The 10752-nt window shown below is 33.6% G+C and overlaps 1 pseudogene; it reads left to right on the top strand.

Annotated features, from left to right (window-relative positions):
* Positions 1-2710, top strand: part of LOC135212792 (membrane-associated protein Hem-like) — a 67699-nt pseudogene extending 64989 nt beyond the window's left edge.
* The last annotated feature ends 8042 nt before the right edge of the window (positions 2711-10752 follow it).

Here is a 10752-nt window from a genome sequence, read left to right on the forward strand (position 1 = left end):
TAAAACACAATAAAATGATTTAAACCCAATATTGGAGTGTGGATTATCATTTAAAAAGGAACAGCGCTCAAGAAATTTTGACTTTGAATTGGCCTGCGGGATTCTGCCGTGGTTGAGAAATTGTATTTTTGCCTGAGTTTTCACCTACTGTTTGGTGTCAGTGTAACCCAAAGGCAATTTGCACAAGGTACCACCTTTTCCCACTGTGTACCATCTCTGTTCATCCATCATACGTACAAATCTCCACGTGTGTATAGACAATGAAGAAGCTTCACTTCAATCCTCCACTTCTTGGGGGCCCCCTACCAGCAGATCATCCATGGACAGCAGTGGGACTGTATTTGTTTTATGTTCATCATTTGTGCTGGTGTTGTTGGATCTCTTGGTAGTGTTTGTCTTTAATATTAGCCAGTATCACATTAGGGAAGGGTAAGTAAAAATAATTTTTCCATGAGTTTTATAGCAGAGTACATGCTATCAAGCACTGTCTGTATATGAAAATGAAATTTTTACTTAAATAGTAATATTCTTATCTCTGAATATGAGGTTTTCATTGCAGATTTGATTAGCAATATATAATCCGTGCCATTTTCTGCAGTCTTTATTTTATGAATGCAAGCTTTTAAACAAGTGAAGATAAGCACTCCCGTATCTATCAAGAAATTTTAATTTTAGACTAATGTCAACTGTTATCTTTATTGAAGTTGTATTTTGAATTGCCAGGTACCAATCATTTTCATTATTGTGCTTATGGAGGAACTCCATTATTTTTTAAAGAAATATTTAAAGTAAACCTCAATTTGTTATCCATTGATGGCTTTGAAATTCATTTAGTAACATATTAGGACACAGATGTTAAAAAGCTTATGATCAACAATATTAATTTGGTTACTATTTTTCATTATTTGAGAAATTATTCTGTTATTGAAATAGGTTAGCTGTCAATAGGTCTATGTATCCACTTAATATGGAAATATGCACCTTTCTGTAATTTCGAATGCTGGACATTTTTTTGTGTTTTTAACTTCTTGGTATTGTGTATCTTAACTTCCATAGTCTTAGGCAAGTTTACCATAAATTTTGTTAATTGTGTATACAGACACCACCCTACTTATGAACATTCAATTTACAAACATTCAGATATAAAGAAACAGGGTTGCAAATTAAAATTGTGTTCAGAGCACTCCCCTTTGCCAGCTACTGTATGTATTGACTTCATATCATACTGTACTTGAATAGGCATGAAGAGTACAGTAACCAACTTACAAACAGTTCAGCATACAAACGGCCATCCAGAAGATAACTAGTTTTTAAGTAGGGTGTGTCTGTACTTTGAACAAACGGGTACCACTTGTCAAAGACAGTGTTATATATAAAATATTTTAGATTATATGTAATGAAAACATTGTTGTAGTGTGGATATTTTTATCGGTATTAATCACACCTCATATATATTGCTAGTGGGGGGTCCATAAGTTTTGGTTCACAGCAAAAGAACCTTGAAACATGGTAACTAAAAGAATGATATTTTTAATTTTTTAAGGTGAAAAAGGTAAAGTATCTGATGTTATTCTAATTAAACGCAAAATATGAGAAATAGGTGGTGTTTTGTGTAAGTATTACAGTTCCCGAAAAGTAGTCTCTCAGGAAAATTTTCAAATCTAATATCTTATGAAATTTAATTGTAAGTTAACCATTTTATTGTCAGCTTTTTGTTTTATTAATATATACATCAGTCTTAGTTCACTGCTGAGGAAGGTCCCATTAGTGATTTTACTGTTTAAGATATGTTGGGTTTAAACTGGAGTTGTGATCCTCAGTTAATGTTTAGGTTTTTTTTTTTTTTTTTTTACTGAGTAATAGCTTTATTCTTTAAAATTTCTTTTTAATGTAATGTGTATATTGTGCCAAGTTTTAAATAGTATGACAATTATTTGTTGCCTTTTATTCCTTAATTTCAGTTTATTGGCCTGAGTTGTAAATACTATAATGAGTTAAATGGTTTATTTGTAATATTATAAATAAGATCTTATGGCTGCTATAGCATCTTGTTTTAACAAATGTATTTTGGAGTATGCTTTTTGGTCATATTGTGATTTATACCTTGGTTTTTCTCTGTTGAAAAAGAATAAATTATATAAGTACCTAGAAAATTTTCTTACAGTGCTGAAATATTTTTTACTAACCTCTGGGTAATGCATATTAAGATTATTTGTATGTTTGCATATCTCATCTTTATGCCATGTGTTGCAGTTGGTTAATGAGATGTCTTCTGCTGCGGGACACCCTTGTGAAGTAGACCCAGCACTGGTACATGTATTGAGAACACACAAAAATGGTAAGCTGTTGGTCCTGTGTCTGATATTTTTTGGTTGTTTAGAAACATCACACTATGCTTAAATTATTATATTGAAGATGCCCAAACAAAACAGGTATATTAAGCCTTAGGTCTAATTTTTGGCTTGGGTAAATTATTGGTTATGGTTATATAGTAAAGCATAACTGTTACAGTACTGCATTGTATCCACCAAAAATTGAGCTAACATGTCATTGTCTTTCATATTGCTAACAGAAGTCCCTGATGAAGAATTTGTTAGCACGTGTTTGTTGATGGTATTTGTAGCTGTATCCATTCCCAAGCTAGCTCGTATGGATAGTACGGTAAGAAATTTGATTTTAAACAGTTCTTAGCTTGAGTGAGCTCAGTTTATAAAGATATAACATAACTGAATTAAACTATATTTTTACAACTTTGATCAGGTATTTTCCCACCAACCCATTACTCATTCTGATGTCTACTGTAACATAGTGTCCAGAATATCTTGGGTTCACTCATATTTGTTCTGCCAGACAGAGGGTTGTGTACTGAATAGGCATTTATGTTGTGCAGGTATGTGTCCGTCATCCATCTTATTTTTCATTAAATACTGAAACAGATTGATAATTTTAGGAAAATAGCAAAGAAAATAAAAATAAGGAAAATAATCCAAAAAGTGCAAAATATCCAAAAAGTCAGAAAATTACGTGGCAAAAAAGCAAAAGGAAGTATTAACTCTTCCCTGCTGTATTGTAGTTAGACAGGAATAAACCAGTTAACAAAGCAGCCTACTGTGGCACTAACTGTGTAACCAGGCGTTGCCAATAAGATAATATAGGTACACATCTAAAATCTTTTCAAAATCAGTAAATATTTCAAGAAATAACCAATGAATAATGTATTGGAATAGGGCAGTCCCCATGAGGAAACAAAGTTACTTTAGGTATAAAGGATTATAACTCAGAGGTGACACTAGTGAAGCCAGTGATCCAGGTTGAAACCTGCTGTATCTATATCTGCTAAATTTTTAAATTACTGTAGACTGGAGTAAAAAAAAAAAAAGAGAAAAAGAGGGAAATTGATTAAATGAGCTTGAATAAAAAAGTATTGATAAATACTGGATAGTCAGATCCCATGGCAACAATTAAAACACTTAGGAGGAGGAGCAAACAAAGCTGATATAGCACAGAAAGTTCTTAAAAAAAAAAGAAAGTTGAAGGATGGATACATACCTCTAGTCTAGATGAAAGAATAGTGACCTCGGATAGTCAAGGCTCAGATATTAGGTATGTTATGATTGATGCCATGTGAATAAACACAAATATCATTACATCATGCATTATTATCTTAACAGAAATGAAATAAAAAGTTTTATTTTAGTTTTTTGTTTGGGGGGGAAGATTTTATTATTTTTTTTCGATTCTTTCAGGTTTATAAAAAAGCATATGGTGCACATGCAAAATAATTCCCATTGTTTTGGCTCAAGGCTGTGAATACCCTGTTTGCAGCATTATTCACATACGTGGGAGAGCACAAGACATGAGGAGAGGTTGAAAGAATTTTTGGCTGTAAGTACTGTACTATTTAGGTCATAGTATAATACTACTGTATTCTATTTGCTTACAAGTTCAAGATGCCTGCAGTTCATAGCAAATGTGAAATTCTCCAGCTGAAACCTATGAATTATACTTAATTGATGCATTTTGCAGATTTTTTTAACTAATAAGATTTGATCATTCATTACTTACAGCTAGCATCATCAAGTCTCCTTCGATTGGAAGAGAGAATGATAAAGATGTCATCAAGAATCGAGATGCTACATATATTTGCTACACCAAGTAAGTTTAAAATACAAAACAGTTATGTGCTTTATGACGGTGCTCTTTTTTTTTTACATTTAAAATGTAAATTACTGTACAAAGTTTTGTATACAGAATTGCACAGTAATGTTCTAATTATTTGGTTGTCGCATTTTCATTCCGTCATTGACAAACACTGTATGTTGATGTCGGGAGAGATACCTTATGATTTTTATGTCCAATTTTGCTACTGCAGTGATGGCTTATTGTACAAAATTCTCCCAATTCCTGCCAGTATAGCTACAATCAGAAATGTTTTGAATGTTTTTTTAGGATCAATCTGAGGAGTTTGGGTACCTGTCTCAAAAGCATACACCAGAAGACTTGAATACCACTCTGATTTTTACAGATTGTTTAAAATCCAAGACTGGCATTGGATGTGGAGTTTTTAGGGAAGGTTCTATCATATAGGAAAACATAGCCTAATGTTGCTTCAGATTTTAAGATTTTGCACTTGATCTATATAGGAGGGTATTAAAGCAATAGTTATTAAAAGCTAGTGAAAAAATCAGTTGAATTGATCAAAATACTGCTAGAGGCATGCTTTAGACAATACCCTTCAACAAGGAAAGATGGGGTGATAGCAGTATTATTCATTCAGATTAGTAATAAGGGATACTGTAGGTGTCTCAGATACAACCACAACTACTATGAGATTCAGGGCCTCTGTAACACGGTTTTCGCAATAACTTTTTATCTATGCATTTCATAAATATAACGCTTATTCAGAATACATATTATATCAACACATAAATTTTGAGTGTATTCTGCACTACGTAGGTTGAATAAATTTGTACTTAAAATGTAAAAGGTTTCGAACGCAATCGTTACGTAACTTATGACATCATTTCTTCCCTCTTTCTCGATGGATGATTGGCTATACGTAACGAAGGCTAAACCTCTGGCAACAATGACATACAAATTTAAATACAAGCAAAGCAGTAGCTACACCTTTATGAACTCTGGAACCTCCCACTGATAATTGTCATAATGAAACAAACCAACAAAATATGTTAATAAAATACAAAAACACTCGATATAGTCTAACTCCCAAAATAAGTTTTCCAAGGAAATTACAGTCTACCTTTATAGGTCCACAATCAGATTGACAAGATGTAGGGAATAGTTGGTAATTACCAAAAACATAGTAGACAAGCTTGATTTGATAACTGCTATATCCAATGTCAAGTAATTTTTATTTATTGGCTATCTACCTATTTACTGAAAAAAAAAAAATAGCCGGTACCGTATATTTGGCTTTAAAACCTTCACCAATAATTATCGTCAGAATGGTGACTTCATGAGGCTCCACCCACTTTCGCCTCATTATAATTCAGGATAACACTGAAGGCTACCATGGGCATTGTTGGATTAGAAAATTTAACTTCTGGCTATAAAAACTAATCTCAAGTAGCTGTAAGAAGTGCTAAATGATCCTCAAGGATCCCAGCAGTTGGTCTAAATGTTTAATCATGTATATTACTGCTATACTGTTGCGGCACTACTGCTACAGTAGTATTACTACGCTAGCACTGATACCCCACCCGCATCTATGTATCGTTCCGCCATTCATAAAGTCTTTCGGGTTTCAGAGCCGATGGCATTTCTGTCGGTGGATGGGCGGGGGCAACATTTAGTCAAAAGGTGTTTGCTTACCTTGCTTACGTAATGAATGTTTTTTGCGACTCTTGCTCGTAATCATTGGCCATGGCGTCGGCATTTTTACTCTATAAAAATCCAAAAACTATCGGGTTTAGGTTATTGATAATGCTGACAAAATTTGTGTGTGGTTGTAAAATATACATATGTCAACTTTCAGCTACATCCGATGCTTTGACAAGGAGCAAAGTCCAAAAAACCGTGTACAGAGACCTGAATCTCATAGTAGTGACATTAATGCTATTCATATCCATGGTGTTTCTTTCCAGATTGTTGTACAGTCTCCATTCCTGACCATGGATTCTCTTGGAGGCCTGCTTCCCATATGCCCTCATTCGGAATGCATACCATGCTGTTCATAAGGCCGAGCAATAACATTCTTCTTCTTTGTTAGATATTAATAAGAAATGAAAGTAATCTGACCTGATTTTTAAGAATGCTTTATATATGAAATTTTAGGTACTGTATATATTAGTGTCCACATTGCTTATATGTCCTTGTAGTAATAATTTAACCTTCTTTGTTCTTTGTCATACCTTTATGTAATGTAATTTAAGTATGTATCCCAAAGAATGCTTTTGTTTGAAAATAGAACCCTTCAAAGATGTTTAAGTTAGATACAGTAGTTCATCAGCTGACTTTAACTGGATATTGTTTAAACAAATTAATCTTCTATTTGAATTTCTCTTTATGTAAAAAATTAATAGTTCAAATGCTTCTTGCTTTTTTTTATTGTACTTGCCGTTAGTGCAGTTTTCTAAGAAGTCAGCATTTGAATGTATCCAACTGACAAATAAATTTTTAAATATACCTCTCTAATTTCATTTACTTCTATTTACAGCTAAAGCTGTGGCAATTCTAACCAAGCATACAGTCTATTGTACAGTGGTATTTTCTGTGTGCATCTGAAAGAGACTATTGACTTTTTATCTTGGTGGTAGTACACTAGTGTTTTTGTAGAAATGAAAAGCTTTCAACTGCTTATGGAGGTTAGAGTGTACATAGATTTCATAATTACTGTTACTGTATATTAGTAAGTTTTTAAATATAAATGTTAATTCCTGAAATATTGTCATACATAGTCATGTATATATTAAATGCTTATTTTGTTGCATAAAAGGCAATGTTTTATAGCTAATTTTTGCTTGGCCTTAGGATTCTTTTGCAAGAAAATGACCACAGGATACTGTGTGAAGTGAGGGGACTCAGTACTACTATGTATCGAACATAAACAGTGATTTAAAAATAAATGTGCTTAGGATTGCAAAGTATAATGGAATAAAGGATTTTTGTTGTCCAAAATATTCCAAGCGTAGGGGGAGAAGAGATAAACTTTTTTTTTGGAATCTATCTGTTGGGGGGACAATTGACTGTGAAACAAATAGAGAAGCAGTTTAGAAAGAGTAGCAATAGAATGAAGTGGAATGAAATTACTAAAATAAAACAGTCTAATAAGAGGACCCCATTAGTAAACGGCAAAAAACAATTATAATGGGTGTATAAAGTGTGTGCATTTTTTATGTAGAGGAGTCATGAACTCTTACACAGATATTGGAGATTGTGAAAAGGTTGTGACTACACATTGCTAGAATTCATGGCAGGAGTGTCATAAGAAGAAACACATTACAAATAGGAAAGTTGCAGAAAAAATTTGCTGTACCACCTAAAAAATAAACAGATCTGAAAAAATTGAGAGGGGCTGAGTATTTATTGTAAATGTGCTAGGTAAAGAAGAGTGGCAATTATGAAAGTCTTTAGGAGTGCTCGGCAATCATAGAATAATGCATAGAAAACTACCTTTACCTGATGAGACTAAAGGCAAAAGTTCCTAAGACAGAAGACTGTGGAAACATATTGTGACTCACCACTAAGAGAAAATCTGAATTTAATATTATTGACTGCCTTTCAAATTGAAAAAAATAAAGGCATCATTTATTACGTACTGTTGTAAAGTAGATTTAAAACAGATTAGCAAGTCTCATTTCTTATAGCTCACGGATTAGCTCAAAATGTGTTCTTAAATTACCAGGGTAAAGTTTGGGCTAAAGAGATAATGCAGAAACCCTCAATTATAATATGTAATGAACTGTATAAAGGCACACAAAACAATATAGTACATATAAGTGGATGTAAGGGATTCATTAAGAGAAAGGAGAAAAGGTTGCTTGCATTTGCTTTCCATGTTTAAGTTATGGCTTTAGACTTTCACATCATGTGCCTTCTGTCTCCAAAATAAAAAGCTGACTGTTCAGCAGAAGTAATTGTAAATTAGGTCCAGTATTAGTTACTTGCAGTGAGTGGGAACCATCCTTCTTGCACTCCCAATTCATCAAATGGTCATGAACAAATGTAAATTCATGAATTGAAGATTCATGGACATGTACAACATCCTTATTTTGGTGTATTATCTTGACATAATGAGGAACCATTCAGTAAACATAATAGTACTTTACAGTGATTATAATGTAAAAAGAGCAAAATCGTATTGAGCAAAAGCTTCAAAAGTAATCCAGTTACCCAAAGTATCAACAAAGACTGAATTCTACAAGTGATATGCTACTTCAAAGGTGCTCTTCCTGTCCAACTATGGGAATGCAAAATTTGATTTTCATTGTGTAACGCCACAAACTGGCATAGCTATACTCTGGTGCTGGTCTCATGTTTTCCTTAAGTGCAGGTGGTTAAAGGCGCCATCCTTCCTTGCTCTACTAAATGTGACTACGAAGTTGACACATCTTGGTGGAGAATCAACACCAGTCATGATCTCCGGGCATACCACCTTCTTAGGTGTGAATCTCCATATTAGGAACAAATTGCAGATTTTTAAGGTAATTTTTATATTTTATATTTAGGAGTGGGAGAAGTTTCAGTTGAAACCTAGGAATGGAGACATTCCTGTGGCAATTTTCTGGAGAAATAACCAAAGCTTTTCATATAGGTTTTATCCACTTTATCCATCCCACTACTGTGTACATTTTTTATATGATCATCTCTTACTGAGGGAATAATGGTTAGTGTGGGTTGGGGAGCGTGGGTAACCCCTCATCTCCTCCATCTTCACCAGGTTACCCACCTTGTTATTTAGATCACTGCATGTCCAGAGTGTATGCTGAATATAATACTACATACTGTATATGAAAGGCTTCAGTTTGTATACTTAGGAAAGATACAAGGAACAAAAGATTTGCCACTCATTACTTCATATACTGTTTTAAGTGACAGACAATGAAGTGATAAGTTTAAAGACCTTTTTCATGAAGCAAGAAGATATGAAATCAAAACAGAAAGTATACATACTGGGTTTCAAAAGTAGTTGAAACTTTATTTGTAATGAACAAAAATTATACTTTTGTACCCCTAAAGTAGAGGAGCAGCATTTTACCAAAACTACTGTTGGATAAATTCATTAATGTACACGGGAAATTAATTAATATACTTTTTCAGAATTGAAATGGTTCAATGATAGTACATATTAAGATGAGAGAGATATCCATGTAAATAGCAGTGTTTATTGGCCCATAAAACATTTCATGAAAGTTAACAAAATGCATTACTTAATTTTCTAAAGAAGCATCAAAGTATGTGAATGTTTATCATATAATCTTGGTTAAAGTAATTTCACACGAACGTTTTAGTAAATAATTCCTGAAGTTAACATGGGGAACACGTCCATTTAATGTGGCTGTGGTTTCTTGACCACATATCTTAATGAGAGAACTTAAATCAATTGTTTGTGAAAGGCCATCTTGCATAGCCAGTCTTTTGCAAGTATTTCCTGTGCTTGCGCCTCATCTTCAGCCCAAACAGTGACATCAAAACCCATTTTGATATGGCTGCGCTCAGTAGTGGAAGAAGCATTGTACCCAAATGTCATAAGCGGGTTGTCTTTCAAAAAGAAAATTTTACCTTTCGTTAGACAAAATACAATGATGATTGCAGGATATAAGCTGGTCAATTATTTTTTCTAAATTTAAATACTTTAAACGGTTTTGACCCTCAGTTATTTAATGAAAAATAAACACATGATCCAAACCCAGGATGCAAAAACAATACTTAAAGATGTTTTATGTGGTTGTCAATTTTTTTACCAACAATGACTAGTAAAGTAGAAATTAAATGTTTGGAAGACACTTATTAAAAATCTGTGGCATCCATAGTTTATCCATTCATTAATTTTTATGGAATTTAGTTTGTTGAATAAGATTATATACTACTGTATATTACTGTAGGCACTCCCGGGTTATGGCGGTCTCAGGTTACGGCATTTCAACTTGACAGCACTTGGCTCACAGCGCTGTTAACCTGATTTGACAGTTACCATACCCTGTTTAACAGCAATGTTTATTCCCATTATTATTATGATGTTCAAGTTTTAAGTGTTTTTTCGGGTTATGGCGTTGCCTCCGGGAGAAGGAACCCTCACCATAAACCAGGAGACTGCTTGTATTAAGAACAAATGCAGTTGAACACGTGATAATAATAATAATCATCTACTTACAAACAATATGGTAAGTTAGAGGTTTTGTAAGTGTCCCGAAGACATATTTTGGAAATTCAAGGATGGCATTTCCTTGCATCAGTACTTCCTCCAAGAGTAAGTTTTCTGAGAGGTTGGGGAGGTCTGTAATCATGTTCCAGTACAGATGGAGTTTTCCTAAGATTGGGTAGAGTTTCTAAAACTGCTGTATGGAAATGCAGGAAAGTGTGGTTTAAGTGAAAGTCCAGTACTTCAAGGTTCACCTGAAAAAATAAGAGATTACATTGACAAGATTAAAAATTGGAGAAAAGTGGTGCATGAGTAGTAAAACTACCGTATGTTTAACAGACAAAAGACTGGTGAACCTGGAAACTTTAGGACGTGATATATGTGGTATGTGATTAGTGGGGTTGTGATGAAATGTGCCAATAAAAGTATGT

The sequence above is a fragment of the Macrobrachium nipponense genome, chromosome 41 (genome assembly GCF_015104395.2).
Source record: "Macrobrachium nipponense isolate FS-2020 chromosome 41, ASM1510439v2, whole genome shotgun sequence".
NCBI lineage: Eukaryota > Metazoa > Arthropoda > Malacostraca > Decapoda > Palaemonidae > Macrobrachium > Macrobrachium nipponense.